Source organism: Centruroides vittatus, unplaced genomic scaffold (assembly GCF_030686945.1).
Source record: "Centruroides vittatus isolate TY-2023 unplaced genomic scaffold, ASM3068694v2 contig_1168, whole genome shotgun sequence".
Taxonomy (NCBI): domain Eukaryota; kingdom Metazoa; phylum Arthropoda; class Arachnida; order Scorpiones; family Buthidae; genus Centruroides; species Centruroides vittatus.
The window spans coordinates 4,776,562-4,793,891 of record NW_027120749.1 but is presented as its reverse complement, the minus strand read 5'-3'; the positions used below and the strand labels follow the sequence as shown (position 1 = coordinate 4,793,891).

Here is a 17,330-nt window from a genome sequence, read left to right as displayed (position 1 = left end):
AATAATCCCTGTCGTCGTCTATCAGCAACAAAAAAACTAGTTGCAAGAGAAAAACATTAATGTTTTAATTGAGTCTGCAAGTAGCTCAGATTAATAATAATTACTAAATTCAAAAAATCCAAATAAGTCGTTCAAAATTTTGTTCGTAACCCACTTAATTTATATATAATAGTTAAGCCTGAATTTTAATAACCAAATGTCTAAATGCCAGATTAACTTAATACCAAATTACTTAGTTTCTTTAATTAAAGTTTAGCTTAATTATAGCTTCAAATAATCTGGCATTTAAATATTTGGTTATCATTTCTAATATTAGTTAATCTTGCTTACTTCAAACAGTTTCCCTTTATTGTTCTCATCTAACTGCTGTTGTATTTTCTCTAATAATTCTTCATCTGTTTAATAAATTCAGAAGTTAAAGTTTTAAGAATTTTTTTAAAATATTCATTTTATTTTAAATTTAAAAACCCAGAAAGAATTATTTACATAGGCTGCCATATTTCATTTATATTTTTCTAACTCTTTCAGCCCTTTCAGTACCAACAGCAAGTTCATTATGGATTTAGCCAGACGTACAATGGGATGATGACCTAGTGATGAGAAATGGGGGCCTAACATCCAGATGGACAATCACTAAAAAATTCCTTGGGCTATTTTGACTTGTCTAGATTAATTCCAGATTTCTGAGTGGGAGATAGCCACTTAGCCGTTCGGCCATAGGTCTGCCATTATAAGATAGCATTATTTAATTATTTTGTTAGATTTGTGTGTTCAAGCAGATTCTGTATAATGTTATAATGATTTTTATCATGTTACCTTTACAAGCATACATAGTGTTTACAACATTCAACGTGTGCCAACACACTATTGTTTACAATAATATATTCTTGTCTTAACATTACATATGCACTCAAAACATTGAAATGTTCAAAAATTGCACAAGACTGTCGCTTAATTTTCACTATAAACATTTGTTTGCATGTTAATATCTAGGATTTAAGTGAATACACAAAACATTTTGTGAGTCAATAAGCGGAGTCGTCGTATAACACGTCCCTGATGCAAAACTAACAACAAGCTTAAACACCGAGATGTGTTCACTCGAGCAAAACAATTTGTCAGAAGTGGGGTTCGAACCCACGCCCTCACACGAGGACCAGATCTTAAGTCTGGCGCCTTAGACCACTCGGCCATTCTGACACGACCGAACAACTTTTAAAACGCCTCTTTATCTAGTCGTAAGGCAATCATTATCGATCCCGTCATTCTACTTTTCGATCAAATTATTTTAAACCCCTGCAAAGATGCGACATTGTTAGAGTAGAGGAACAACGCCTAGCGAGCGAGCGAGCACGCATGATAAGTTTTAACACGTTTTCTGCGTGATTACGCATCCAATTTTTACAAACTTGATTAAAGTGATGTCTCAAAGATTAATAAAGGAATTTATGCAGTGGCTTAAGTTAATGACACGTGTGAGCTGTTAAAGAAAGCATAATGATACCATATTCTCGTGCAAGTCCAATTGCGTCTATATTTTTGACCTGCATAGTATGGCTATCTAGGATAAGAAGCAGTTGCTTTTTCTCGCATTTTTCCGGTTTAGTATATTTTATACAATGTTCTAACTAAAACGAACAATATGACCGCTATCCATCCTCTGTCGGAATAGGTGTTTAGTGTTAAGTGGGCTTCTCTTTTGATATCATCTGTCATTTATTATTATTATTATTATTATTTTGAAAATGAGCATTGGCGGTTTGAATTCTCTCGAAGCATTCAAACAACAAATACAAATTGTATTTGTATCACGCTATCCACTTGTTACAGTGCCAACTTAATGTGCAACCTTCTTGTGCAAACACTTTAGATGGCTTATAGATTGTGCTAAGGCCACTCTCAGAACAGGCATATTTTTGAGAGTAAGGATGGATTTTATTAAAAAATTGTCAATACAAATAACGAGGAAAATCGTCATGTCCCAACCTACTTGAGATATGAAACACGGCCGTATTTAAGGTTCTAAAGTTTCTATTGTCAACGACCGCCGAATCTTATCAAACATGTTAGAAAACGTGACTCCACTATGCATCTTACCCGACAAATTGGAAAGATGCCACATTTTGCTTGGGGTGCCAATTTTCCTGTAACATGCCTATTTTCAATATATTTTTTCTCGTTTTATTGCAGGATATGCCTAGAAATTATATAAGAACCTCTCAAAGAGGTTCATGGACTGAAGAAAGCCTTCAGCTAGCTATGGAGCACGTTAGAATGGGCGGGATAAACTGCTTCAAAGCATCACAGGAGTATGGAATCCTTTATCAAACTCTTAAGCAATGTCTAGAGAAGAATGCTAGGACCACAAAGTAATACTATTTAATTAGCATTAATATTGCGTTTCAAATTATTTTGATAATAGGTACTACATAAACAATCGCAATGATGATAGCATTTCAAATAATAATTTAATATTGTTATAGGTATTCTTAGGAAGAAAAATGAGAAGAATCCCGTAGGTTATATAAGAAAACTTCAGTCTGATTTCCAGCGACTGGCGAAATTTTATGAAGACTTGTCTTTATTTTTTTCATAAAAAAATTAAATCCTACATCACTTCAACAAGGATCTGCATCCTTGTTGTAGTGATGTGGGATTTTATTTCGCAAGTATAGGTGGGTGGGATTGGTTGCAGTCATTTCTGAGACAATTTCTTGGGTTTTACCAATCAAGGAAATCGCAATACCATCAGCACCTTAGTTAAAAAATACACGCACAGAACCTTCCCATAAAAAATAATAAACATTCAGAAATCTGATTACCAGGCCTGAAGGAACATCACTACGATATACGTAAAGGCAAACGCTGGCTATTATGGCAACGCTTCCGAACAATGTACCACAGTTCTCAGGGCAAAACTCATTAAATCCTTCAGGAATCGACACTCTGGAAAAACTATAAAAAAATAGCCATATACAAAATTACTATGTATTAATTTATGGTTAATACATAGTATTTTTGGACGCAGCAAGCTTAACAGCATGAAAATTTCATAAACACCGCGACGGGAACAAAACTACACAGTAATTTATTGTTATATAATCAATGAATCCAGGGTTTATTATTATTCTTCATACTCTTTATTATATATTATTATGTATTATATATTTTCGTATATTTTAATAATATTATTATTTATTTACTAGCTGACCCGGCCACACGTTGTTGTGGCTCAAAATGTATCTATTATAAATGTATAACACTTCCCCCGTGGGGAGAATTTCAAAAAATCCCTTCTTAGTGTACATTCTCTTGACGTACCCTATTAAAACGCAAAAAACCGCATGTAAAATAGTATAATAGAAGCCGAGTTATTCACGGTAAGCCTTAATCCCGTCCATCTCCCCCCACTGGAGGGAATTTTGACATGTATATTATATAAAAACACGTGCGTATTCAAATGCAACGTTGTGTCAAAATTTCAAAGGAATCGGTAGGAACAAACGAACGTTATATTTTATTTATATAGATAGATAGAAAATGATCTGCTTCAGTCCATTCTCACAGAAAAGCAGAATGCCTCACAGAAAAGCAAACTTAGGTCGTCGGAAAGTAGCGCCATCTGTTGAACATAAAAGCCTTAATCCATATATAAATATATTTTTGAAAGGGGGAAATGGTGTAGGGGTATGAAAAATAGATAGTAGCCGATTCTCAGACCTACTGAGTATGCATACAAAATTTGATAAAAATCGGTAAAGCCGTTTCGGAGGAGTACGGTAACAAAAATTGTGACACGAGAATTTTATATATAAGATGTTATTGCAATTGTACATCACTAATCCATGTTTGGAACACTATTGAATTTAAACTTTAAAAACTATTCCTTTATATGTTCGTTTCTGATGATGGCTGCATAGATAGCCGAAAACGTTAGAAAATTAAAAGTTTTTGCTGGAACAAGCTGGAACTTTTTTATTTTTACATTTATTCCAGTAAGAAATTTTATTACTAAAATAAACTATTATAATGATAAGCATTCTGAGGCATCATATGTTATTTTTTGACAGTTTTTAATTGTGTTAATTTCAAAACGTTTGTTAAAATAACAGAATTAATAAATTATAAAATTTAATAAAAACCATCGTTTTTTTATTTTTCAAAAGATTATTAAAATATAACATTTTAATATACTGTATATACAAATTTATTACTTTTATTTTATTGGGCTGCAATTTCAAAAAATTGTAGGCTTATAAATTCCCACTATCGTCCGTCCGTTTGTCCTTCCTTAATCTCGAGAAAGAAGTTATATAAATGAAAGGTGAGACCAGATATAGAAATATTAGGGATAGGAGGTCCCGATTAACTATATCCGAATTCTGATAAAAACCGGAAATTACGTTATATCAATTCAAAAATTTTCTTTTGAAATGAGTTAGACAGATGACTGGCATGACTTGTTGCTAGCAAGACAAGTATGGTATACAGGGCAAGACATTACTAATTTGAGATGGAGAGCATATACTTTTAATTAAATGAATTTAAAAAATATGATTCAAAATTGCAGACCGTCAAGTAAGCACCTCGCTGACCACAATTTGGAACTAATAATCTACAGTGGTTAAAGAGCCTGTTCTGATAATAATATTTTTTTAATTGAATAATTGTTTTGTGTAATACATCATTATAGAGAAACCGTGTACTCTTGCTCCAATTTTCTTTACTAGTGGTGATTCTGTGATTCTGTGATCCATTAGCAGATGGACAAGATGATGGGTTATGATGGACTGCAAAGACAGTTTTACTGAAAGGAGCGGAACATCTGAATTGAAAGGGGCGATGTATCACGCGATTGGTGAGATGGAGGGCCGGGAAAATTGTTGACCCGAAGAACATATGATAAAAGCTGGCCCTTCCAGACGAGGAAGCTTAGAGACAATCTTATAACTCGGTCCTTGATTTTTCTTCAAGACAGTCATTTGAACAAGAACATCGAGAGAGAAGAAGAAGAAAAAGAACCTAAAAATATAGTCGTGAAAGAAAAAGAAAGTAGAAAGAATAAAAAGAAACAGGACCTATATTCGTGAAGGAAATTTTCAATGAGCGGACAAAATTTCAATATGAGCTCTCTTTCGTAAAGTACTGTATTTAAGTAGAAACTGTCTGATTTCGAAACAAGCAGTAGACAGAGAAAACGTTTCCAAAAATAGAAACTGAACTATCATTCATGACTGTTCCCATTTTGTCATTTTCGTAAAACTTGCAGTTTCTATTTTCTGGTTCGTTTAAATTTACTCATTAAATTGTTCATTTCTAAAGAAAAATGTTTTTCTTTAAAATAATTTTTAAAAATTTCATATTTTGTGAACCTTATAACTTATTGCTTTTGTAATAATCTCTAAGTATCATTAAACCTAAAATCGTATTGCTACAAATTACTTCACATAGATACTTACCTAACAAAAGTAAATGTATATATTTACACATATAAGCTTATAGCCTCACGCCAATTGAAAATCGTAAATATTTTGATACAGTTCTACTGACTAAAATTAATAACACTAAATGTTATGTATTAAATAAATATTAAATGTATTAACTAAAAAACACGATTATTGAATAAAGTTATTCTTTAAAATACTTTTATAAAAAGAACAAGAAAAATACTTGTGACTTTATAAAAAGTTTTTACTTTCAAATAAACAAAAGCGATATATAGTAATACAGTATATAAGGCCTACAATATTTGCGTAAAGCGACATATAGTTTGCGAATGTATACTTCTCAATGTGGATTTTGTTTTGATGTATTTAGTTATTTCATTTTTACTTATTTCTTTAAACTAAGATTACAGCTAAACAATTTATTACTACTTTTAATTTTAAAAAATAGCAACAACTAACTATATTAAAAAGTTTCTTCATAATCACTGTAGGGTTTGGAATCGCCTAGGGAAGCGATTTCCGCCCTGGTTTATTATAACGAACTTTCATAGCGGAAAAACCGTTATAAACGGCCGTTGGAAACGACCGTTGGAAGAACCGTTGAGTTTCAAGTCGACGACAGACGGACCATTGGCTGGCGGAAATGACCGTTGGCCGGCCGTTGGGGAAACATTCAAATTTGATTGGCGGACGATTCAAACGCCGGACACTATTTAAGCAGTAGTTTCGGCTGGAATAGCAGAGTTCGTATCGGAATCGGCTGGGTTCGTATCGGGAAGATCGGATCGGATTAGGATCGTTGTTACCGAAGTTCTAACTGTCTCTCTCGTTGGACGCTACGGAAATCTGGGGAAAGTATACTCCAGTGGTTGAGTACGAACTTGTTCCTGACTCGGAGGTTCTGTTAATTACAAGTCTGTTTGATCGTAAGGAGTTTTTTCGACGAATTTGTACGGGAATAGTCGGTTGTCGTTGGATTAGTGTTTGTGCATATTTAATTGTGACTCTAATCTATATTATTTTGTACATTTATATTGTTAATATAAACTTTGTGTTTCGTTAAACCGACTGAGTGGTTATTTTGAACATTACTATCACTATGCAATGTATTTAAAACACTTGACTGCATGAGATCCAACGTCTTTTATTCAACAATTTATTACATTTGCCAAAGCGTGTTTCGAATACACTCCATTTTATTCAGCAGTTCTTTTCAGTTCATGTCTATCTATGCTAGATCATGGTTCTTGTTCTTTGTAACTTCTTAACTTTGGTTGTTTTTAAACTGTTTTGTATTATCTATTTACTTTATAACCACTATGAAGTGTACTTAAAAACACGTGACTGTACAGACTAGATAGACTCCACGTTTGATTCTATATCATTTTACATTTTAACGAAATAATTACTATAAGGTAAAGTGGCCTAAAAATTAGTTAGCCAAAATGTTTTTTTTAAATAGCTTACTACTATTATTAAATTATAAGTATTAAAATCAGTTCGGAACAGCTGCATATTATTTAGCAGTGATTTCATGAGCCAGTCACTTCATTAGAAACAACTGAATCATGCAATCACGGATGAATAACGCGCAGTTGTTCCAAACTGATTTTAATTCTAAAGTAATCTTAAAAGTATATCTTAATTAATTGGATTTTAACCATCTGTTTCTATGCAGTTCAATACTATAAGGTGGAGATGTGGCGATTAAATAATCTAAGAAAGTGAATTATGAAGTACATTTATGAAGAAAATCTATGAAGTACATTATTAAACAATAATGTAGTTCATAAATTTTAAATCTTTGTAAGAAGTAAATAAAGAGTAAAGTAGAAATATTTTCAAAAACAATTTTAAAATTACATTAATCTGTCTTTAAAAGTAACGCTATACATTATGAACTTAAATCGGAAACTATGAAATTTTTACTTTACTGAGTATTTACCTGTTTTCTGAAGCTTGAAATAATAACAAAATGTGATATAACTATATATTCCGTCCTCCTGTCGTCGAAAAAATAATGTCAGTGTCGAGTATTCTATAATGCATCTCCTCTCTACGACTCTGGAAATAATCCTCTCTAAAGAGAACTTATAGGACAAAGCGATGACTTATGAAAGCTACAAATGGGTGATGCTTTCCAAAATTTACACAAACACATCGCTCCGGTTTATATATAGCTTTCTATAAATTGAAGAAATAAAAAAGAATGCTCATAAAATATCGTTTTATAACAATCAATAGTCGTTCATAGAAAGTTTTACTTTATAAAATATTTTGTAAATAATATGGTTCAACAACTTTTATAATAACTATTATCTTTTACAATTTTGTTGTTATAATAATCATCGCCCATATGATGTATAATGTATAATGTATAATGAATACAGATATATTCAAAAATAACAGAAAATCTGATTAGAGGGTTATAATATTGCACATGAATGGTCTCTGATAAGAATTTTAAGCATATAATATAAGTAAACCCAAATCATTAGCTAAACTTATGCTTAAACTGCCGAATCACTTTTCTAGTTAAATATCTGGACCAGTGTTTCTGAAAGAGCTCGCGCGACCCAATATATTTGTTGGTAATGGTTCCCGCGACCCAAATGTCTATTACATAAAATTTTTTTAAAAACCGGGGTAAAGTGGAGTCACTCTGGAATTGGCTCTGCACTAATATTCGACTACACAGTTATACACAGGAGGATATTGAAAAACGTATTAAAAATAAAATGATTCCAAACAGCTATTCGAATATACCTGATATTATTAAAAAATATGAAATTGATAGAACTAGTAATGATATATGCCTCGAACTACACTCAGCAGACACGCACAGCTACGAAATAAGTTTTGATTATAATCCCGAAACAAACAGATACTTTCAGTGGATAGTGTACACGGATGGCTCTAAGCAAGAGTGCGGAGTGGGAACTGGTGTGTGCATTCAAAACAACAACAATAAGACAATATATCAGGCCAGATTAAAACTTGCTAAACATTGTAGCATTACGCAAGCTGAACTATGGGCCACGTACAGTACAAAGCAATCACCCAAATAAAAGATAACTTAAATAAATACAAAGGTAGCATAAAATTCCTTATTGACAGTAAGGTGGTCCTTCATGTCTTGGCAAAAACTGAAAAACATCACGCTACTGGGCAAAGAAGTTATTAAAGTAGCACAATATCTCAGCACTACCCGCAATATCCAATTCAGTTGGATACCAGCACATAAAGGACGTAAAAGAAACGAACTGGCCGATTCTTTGACCAAAATGGCTGGTACTCTCAAGACGCAGGATACGTATACCAAGTTACCAAAATCAACACTGACAAATTCCTTAAATGAATGGGCACTAATTGAATGGCAGGAAGATTGGAATAATTCTACAACGGGGAGACTTTGCCATCAGTTTATTCTCTCTATTACTAATCGCATCAAGGCTAATTACTACAAACCTAGATCCGAAACCACTCAATGTTTAACTGGGCGCGGTAATTTTATGGCCTACCTCTACCGTATTAAGAAGAGAAACACTAATAAATGCCGGTGCGACAACAATAGCGTAGGGGATGCCCTTCATTTTATATTCCACTGTAAACGTTATGAAGGTCAACGCATTCCATTCTACAGGGAATGCATTCAAGAAGGTCAAAATTGGCCACAACGCTACTTTTTTTGATAAGAAAAATCTGTGGAAATGTTTAGAAAAGTTTATTGAAAGTACCAGGCTTCTAAAGGAAAGAAAAAAATTCCTGAGAATGAAAACAAGAACAAACAAGATGACCAGGAAGACAGTGAAACAACGGAATCGGCCGTGTAAAATTCTTCTGTACATAGTTTAGTTGTGTAGTATTAGTTTAGCTTTAGATTCTAGATTTAAAAAAGGTATTCCCATTTATATGTATCGGGTCCTCAAGTATCATGTATTCAGTATTATTATACTATATCATAGTAAGCTGATATTTTCATTCTCTCTACGTATTAAAATTGTAACCAGTTCTTAATATTATTGTAATATTGCAGTGTTCTAGGTTATTTCCTACCTACCCATATGTGATGGGTTTAGCATTTTACTGTAACCGGGCCATTTCTTGTAATAGTTAATATTGAATAATGGTATTGTCAACTTTTGTAATTATGGTTATTAATAATTTCTGATGCAGCGCTCTGTGGTCCTAAGAACTTTTTTCACTTTAACTTTTCCCCCTTCTACCCTATACCTCTTCCTTTAGGTCCCTTCCTTCAGGCTTTTCTTCACCCCTTTGGGCTAAGTATTATGCATTATTGATAATAACTTCTACCTGCGAAATGTAACATTCAGTTCATTTCTATTAAGAGCCGTTCAGATTTGACCAGTTTCAATTTATAACAAATAATAAAAAGTGAAATTGAAGTAAGTTATTGAAATTTAACTGTTAAAATTGTTTTTTTATTTAGACTGCAGCCTCAAATATAAGGTCGTCTCCGTAAGTGAAAATTGTTTTGGACTGTCACTGGTGTTTGAAACGACGAGAAGGTAGTATCATTTCGCGGCCTATGAGAAATGCTAATCTAGACTATCGATTTAAATCCCGTTTCGAATCGATTTTCCTTTTTAGAATTTTCTAAATTATTTAATTTACTTCAAAAAATTAGTTTCTAATTTTTAATTTGCAATTTAATCAATTCAAACCTAATTAATTTTATACTGTAACTATACAAAACAGAACGTTAAAAACAAATTGAACGAGCAATTATTTGTGACATCATCACAATGCTGGGTTGCAATTTTTAATCATAATTTAAATTTATTTAATTTAAAATATATCCTCTCCATCTCAAATTAATAGTGTCTTGATCCTGTACAGTACATCGTACTTTTCCTGTTAGAAACAAGTCATGTCTGTCATATATTAACTGTTTTTCAGGGAAAAGTTTTTAAATTGGAATAACGTGACTTTCGATTTTCAACAAAAGTTTATATATAGTTAATCGGGGCTTTTTGCATCTAAGGTTTTCTTATCTAGTCTCGTATTTCATCTGTCCGAGATTAAGGAAGGACGAACGGACGAACGGACGACAGTGGAAATTTATTAAATTTATTTACTTTTATTAAGAAATTTATACATGTTTAACGTCTATTTTGGGTGATGGTAGCTTTATTATCCTTAGTCAAAAGTTTCGATACACAATGACGTTGTTGTCTGTTTTCCACTAATCATAAAGACTTGCAACACAATTTTACTTTATTATTCACATTACGTGTTTCGACCGTATGTGTGACCCTCCTCAGATTTATATTGCTGACATAATTTCCATAGTATACTAAAATTCTAAAAATTACATTTTAAAACAGGTTTAAAAAACACTATTTCCTTTGACAGACGAAAGGTACGAAAAAGATTCTCTTAATGCCCACAAGCGGAAAGAATCAAAAAAGAAAAAGTCATATCAGGTTGCTCCATTGTGGCTTCGTCCGAAGCCACAATGGAGCAAGCTGAATGATGAGGAATAGGGCCGGGACTTACTGCTTATGAAAAATTCGTGGGATGTTGCTCGCTTAGTTCGATCCGGGTCTACAGAGCGGTCGTTGTCGCCTTAACCGCCTCAGCCATAACAATAGTATTAGCAAATATAAGAGGCGAATTTATATCGCTTATATAGAAGAAAGTTGTATATGATACTTAAGGTTTTAAGGGTTTTAAAATAGTAAAGAGTATTTTGAAATGGCATAGACATTTAAAAATGAACAAATCCATTTTTTAAACTACTGAACAGCACATTTTTTTCAAAACTACAAAAAATTAAACATAATTGTTATCAATTGATATTTATGATTTAAAAAATACGTACTTTTGCCTCTTCTGTCCTGCCTTCAAGGCAGAACGGAACACTGTTAATTTTTTATTTCTTAAAAATAGCAAAAAATAAAATTACATTGTTTTTTAGTTTATTTGCTTTATTTAAATACTAGCAGATAGGCCCGGCGTTGCTCGGGCAAAAGTAATGATAGCGAAGATTAAGATTATTACGTTATAGTCACAGAAGAAAAAGAGTAATTTCATCAACAAACTAAATATTTTTAATCAAAGGTCGAATTCGAAAATCGAATATTGTAATATTGTTCGATTTTCACGACGTGTTCTGATTATATCGTTCGATTTTCATCGAATGTTCTAAAGAAGAAAAGTCGAGGAAAACCGAATTAATCTGTTAAATTTGAAAATCGAATATGTTCTAACATTATACTCTTTTCCTTTTTTTTTCCTCCAGCGCCCGTAAATCTTGCACGTCGCCTTCTCTTGTTCTCCATTGTTACTTAACACTTCTATTGATACTTAACACTTCCATCAACAATGGAAGTGTTAAGACTTAATCCTGTCCATTCCCCCCGTGGAGAGGAATTTCGAAAAATCCCTTCTTAGTGTGCGTTCTCGTGACGTACCCTAACTGTGTACCAAATTTCAACTTTCAACTCCTAACCGTTTGGGCTCTGCGCTGATTATTATTATTATTATTATTATGTTGGGTTAAGTGAGATATACTCGGTTAACACCGGTGGCTGTGTACTATGCCAGTCCAAAGTCAATGCATAGTAACCAAAACAGAAATTAAAGAAGTGTATCAGTGTGTTTGTCTGTATTCAGGAATTTTCTCACAATATGACATGTATTCAATATAGTGGCCTTCTGTAGTGTGATGTATGTGTTTCTATTCAATTGTAATGTGCCCAGGCTTTTGTGTAGTGTGTGTGGTATGATACCTGTAAAGGAGAGAACAACAGGTACAATAAGCACCTTATCCATCCTCCACAGATGCCTTATTTCCTGGGCGAGTTCTGTGTACTTGCTAATTTTTTCAGCACATGCGTTTTGTATATTGTGAGTGTTTGGAATGGATATGTCTATAACGAATGTGATTTTATTGTGTTTGTCAATGAGTGTGATGTCTGGTCTGTTGTGGTAAATTGTTTTATCTGTGATTATGGCTCTGTCGTAGTACATTTTGTGCGTGTTGTTTTCCAATACTGTCTGTGGAATTTACTTGTAGTATGGCTCGTGGATGTCTAATAATTTGTGTTTCTTTGCAAGCTCTTGGTGTATTATATTTGCTACTTGATTATGTCTGTGTAAATAATCTGTCTGTGCCAAGAGCTTGCAACCAGAGGTGATGTGTTGTATAGTTTCTGGCATGATGTGACATTTTCTGCATGTGTCATTTGTGAGTGTTGCATCTTTGAGTATGTGTTTTCTGTAGTTTTTAGTATTTATGACTTGATCCTGTATGGCAATCATGAATCCTTCCGTCTCCCCAAAGAGGCATCCATGAGCTAACCAGCTGTTTGACGCAGTTTTATCAACAAAATCCTGGCCTAGGTCATAAGGATGCCTGCCATGGAGTGCCTTTCGATCCCATGATTGCTTAATGGTGTCTATGCTTTTTATATGTTGTGTTGTGTCCATATGATGTGAGTGTAAGTTTAATGGTGTGTTATTTGAGTCTGCTAGAGTTACTGCTTTATGTAATTGTGATGTTTCTTGTTTTTTGTAGAAAAACTCTCGCAGTGACTGTATTTGTTTGTAGTGAAGGTTAACTATATCAATCAGGCCACGTCCGCCATCTTTACGTGGAAGGGTTAATCTTTCTGTGGCGGATTTAGGATGATGTTGTTTATGCTTAGTAAGTGTTGTTCTTGTTTTCCTTTGGAGTTGCTCAAGATCTGTGTGAGTCCAATGTATAACTCCAAAAGAATATCTGAGTACTGGGATGACATATGTGTTTATTACTTTAACTGTGTGTTTTGCATTTAACTCTGTTCTGAGAATAGCATTTAACCTACTTTAGTATTCTTTAATTAATCTTTGCTTTATTTGTGCATGTTCTGTTAGTTTGGCCTGCTGGAATCCTAAATACTTGTAGAACTCGCCCTCTTCCATAAATTCAATAACGTCTCCATTTCCAAGGGCAAAATCTTCTTTCTTCAGGATTCCTTTTTCTATGTGAAGTGTTTTGCATTTATCTAGGCCAAATTCCATTTGTATGTCCTTGGTGTATGAATGTGTGATTTGTAGGAGTTGATGAAGTTGTTTTTGTGTGGATGCATAAAGTTTTATGTCATCCATGTACATGAGATGTGACAGTGTATACTGTGTTGTTTTTTCGTGTCTGATATTGTAACCATATTGCGTGTTATTTAACATTTTGAATAATGGGTTCAGGGCTAAGCAGAACCAGAGAGGACTCAAGGAATCTCCTTGAAAAATTCCTCGCCTAATAAAAATTTGCTTTGTTTGTATGGAAGTGTTATGAACCCTGAGATGTAGTGTTGTTCTCCAGTGCTGCATAGTGTTTTGGAAGAATGTAATGAGTGATGGATGTATTTTGTACATATGTAGAATATGTAGCAGCCAACTGTGTGGAACACTGTCGAATGCTTTTCTGTAGTCTATATATGCCATGTGTATGTTTCTGTGTTGTTTGTGTGCTTGCCGTAGAATGACTGAATCTATGAGTAACTGTTCTTTGCATCCCCTGTGGTTTCTACGGCAACCTTTTTGTTGTTCTTTTAGAATGTCGTGTTCTTCAACATGTTTGTATATTTTGTTTGCGATACAGGATGTCAATAATTTGTAGAGCGTTGGAAGACATGTAATTGGTCTGTATTGTGTGGGGTCTGTGGTATTGTTGTTTTTAAGTTTCATGTAGGTGATGCCCTGAGTAAGAAAATTTGGCATGTCTTGTGGATTGATGATGATGTGTGTTAGATGTTTAGCTAGTTCCTGGTGCAGTGATGTAAACTTTTTGTACCAGAAATTGTGAATGTTGTCTACACCAGGTGTCTTCCAGTTGTGTGCTCTGTTAACAGTGTATTGGAAATCATGTATGTTTATTTCAACACAGGGCATAGTTGGTATGTTGTGCAAGTTTCTGTTCTCCTCCTCGATCCAGCCTGCATCAGCATTATGCGTGACAGCACTGGACCAAAGAGAAGACCAATATGTTGTGAGTTGTTCTTCTGTTAGTGTGTCACTGTGCTGTGTATCAGTGTTTGCTTTGTTATTAATTTGTCTGTAAAAGAGTTTTTCATTGTTTGTAAATAATTTATTTTGTTGTTTTCGTAGTGTACATGTTTTGTATCGTTTGAGTCTACGTGCTTTGGCAGCAAGTTTTTGTTTTAGTGTATCAATGTATTCTGTAATGTGTGTGTTGTGATGTTCATGTTTTGTGTGTGTTTTTATTTTCTTGAAAATGTTTTTGAGCTGTTTCCTTAATTTGGGTGTTATGTTGTTTTTAGTGTATTGTGTCAGCCTGTCTAATTGCTGTCTATTGTCATTTATTTGTGTTTCTATTCTTCTCTTCCAGGCAGGCTTGTGATAGTATTGTGTTTTCTGTGTATTTGTCTGTGACTGTACTTTCAGTCCATGGTGTGTCACTACTGTGACTGCCCCAGCATAAACTAATGTATGAATATCTGCGAGTGTAGAAATTGAATGAATGTAGTGTGGTAGTAAGTGAGTGTTTACATAATTTAGTGTTTTTCCTACTTCCTTTGACGTGTTGATTTTTGGTATTCGTGGTCGTTGTGTGGGATCTGTGCCTGTATATTTAGTGAGTGTTTCCTGAAATATAAGTGAGAGCATATTAACTAAATCCATGTCTATGTTATCAGTGATGGACGAGGAAGTGTCTGTAGTATCATTAGTGGTAATTGTTGTATGTGTGTTATTATCAATGCTTGTTGCTGGATTATCCTGACAGGTTACATGATCTCCATTAATGTTAGATGTTTCTGTCTGTTGATGTATTTGATCAGCAACCTGTTGTTTGATAAGTTCAAGTGTTGTTTGTGGAATAAGGTTGTTGTGTATAATTGTTCTTTTTTGATCAACAACCCTTTGTTCGGTGACAGGGAGGTGAGGATATTGTTGTGTGAATTTATGGAGTAGTTGTTGTCTGTATGCTGTCATGTTTGTTTCAAGTTTTGTGATCGTGTAATAAGTACGGATGATAAACTCGTTCATTTCTACTGTCCATTTCATCCGTTGGCGTGGTTTTCCAGCCTTTGTGGTCTGTGGATGCATTGCCACAGAAACACCAAGGCTGGGTTTATTCCTCACATCTGTTGAGGGCATTGCAGTAGCCATGCTTGGGCCGGTGCTGCTTTCGCCACCGGTAACCAAGGGAGACTGTGGCCTATTTTTCGAACGTGAGCCTCTGCCTAACCCACGAACGCGGACCTTGTTAACCCGGGCGACGTCCGAGCCGGTATCACACTTTGATCTAGTTATTACCATAATAAATATCTCCACAGAATGTGGGAGTGGTCACTCTTAGCTTCATTTCTCCCCATAGACCTTACTGGCATGGGTGTCCCTACCAGGAGCTTGTGCTCCAGCCTGCATTGCCCTATGGATCAGTAAAATTACTGGGCTCTCCCACCACGACCAGGTGGTGACCACGGGAGAGTTATTATTATTATTATTATTATTAACTCGTCTCGATTATATATATAGATTATTTATCAAAATTAGTTGTACAGAGAACACTTTCTCGAATATAATTTAAAAATTAAGTAAAAGACTTATTGGGCTGCAATTTGAAAAATTGTAGACGTATAAATTCCCACTGTCGTCAGTCTTTCTTAGTCCCGAGAATGGAGTTAGATAGATGAAAGTCGAAACAAGATATGGAAAGCTTAGAGGTAGGAGAATCCGATTAACTATATAAGAACTTTCAGTTTGCACCGAAAGTCACGTTATTTCAATTCAAAGTTATCTTCTGAAAGAAGTTAAATAGATGACCGGCACGACTCTTTTGTTAAAAGAAAAGTACGATTTACAGGGGCAAGACATTACTGATTTGAGAGCATATATTTTAAATTAAATAAATTAAAAATAGAATTAAAAATTGCAGTCCAGCATTGTGACGATGTCGCAATAAAATAATTGCTCGTTATAATTTTTTAATTAGCAAAAAAAATTCACAAACGAAAATAGCATTTTCATCGTTACTATCCTTTCCAGCACTTGAATTATGAACCATTTAAGGCAGTTCTGGCAAACGTTCCATCCTTCGACAGATTCTTCCTCGGACATAGAAGCTATGTTTGAATGATGTTAGTCTGTGTTAGAAACTAAAGAATGTACTTAAAGAAATAGCTGTGCCAATAACAATTAACATTAACTTGTTGACTCGTGAGAATAAGAATCAGTTCCGTTCTGCCCCGGATTCCTCTGTGATGTTTTTGAAAATATTTATTTTTAAAACGCGTATTTAAATTAAAAGATAACGAGAACTTATTTTATATTTTTCATTTAGAATGAAAAATATAAAATAAGTTTTCTATAATTATAATTTGAAAATTCGGTTTAGAAATGTTCATAATTATTTTCTTCACAATAATTGCTACTGAGAAATTATGAACATTATAATAAAGGTAAAACAAATGTAAAGTATAATGACATTTTAAAATATAATTTCCTTAAGTTAAATTTAAAAAAAAAAATTTAGTTAACATATCTTTATATAATTAGATAGAATTTTAATTTAATTTCAAAGCGTTTTAGATATTATAATATCAAAGATATCTTTCAAAGAGGCGCGTTAGAATTACCCAAAATAGTAATTTTTATACATACAACAATGAAAGTATCAATTTAATGAACTGCATTCGAGCTATATTCAATCATCACTGCTTGAGTAGATGAAAAGTATGACAAAAGTTTCTTTCTTCATTAATTCAGATAAAAATATTATAGTATTTTTTCAAAATGAGATAGTTAATTGTAAAAAATAGCATGAGGCCATTAGTTTCTTCTTCTTTCATGTTATTTAATACGAAATCCTTTTCTCTATTAGACTATTTTCTTATTTATTCTATAAATCACCGT

General features: G+C 33.6%; 1 non-coding gene across 1 annotated transcript; it reads right to left on the bottom strand.

The window, feature by feature from the left end:
• Window positions 1-1,116: 1,116 nt before the first annotated feature.
• Window positions 1,117-1,200, bottom strand: TRNAL-UAA (transfer RNA leucine (anticodon UAA)). The gene has a single exon. It is a non-coding gene; the product is annotated as a tRNA-Leu (tRNA).
• Between the last annotated feature and the right edge of the window lie 16,130 nt (window positions 1,201-17,330).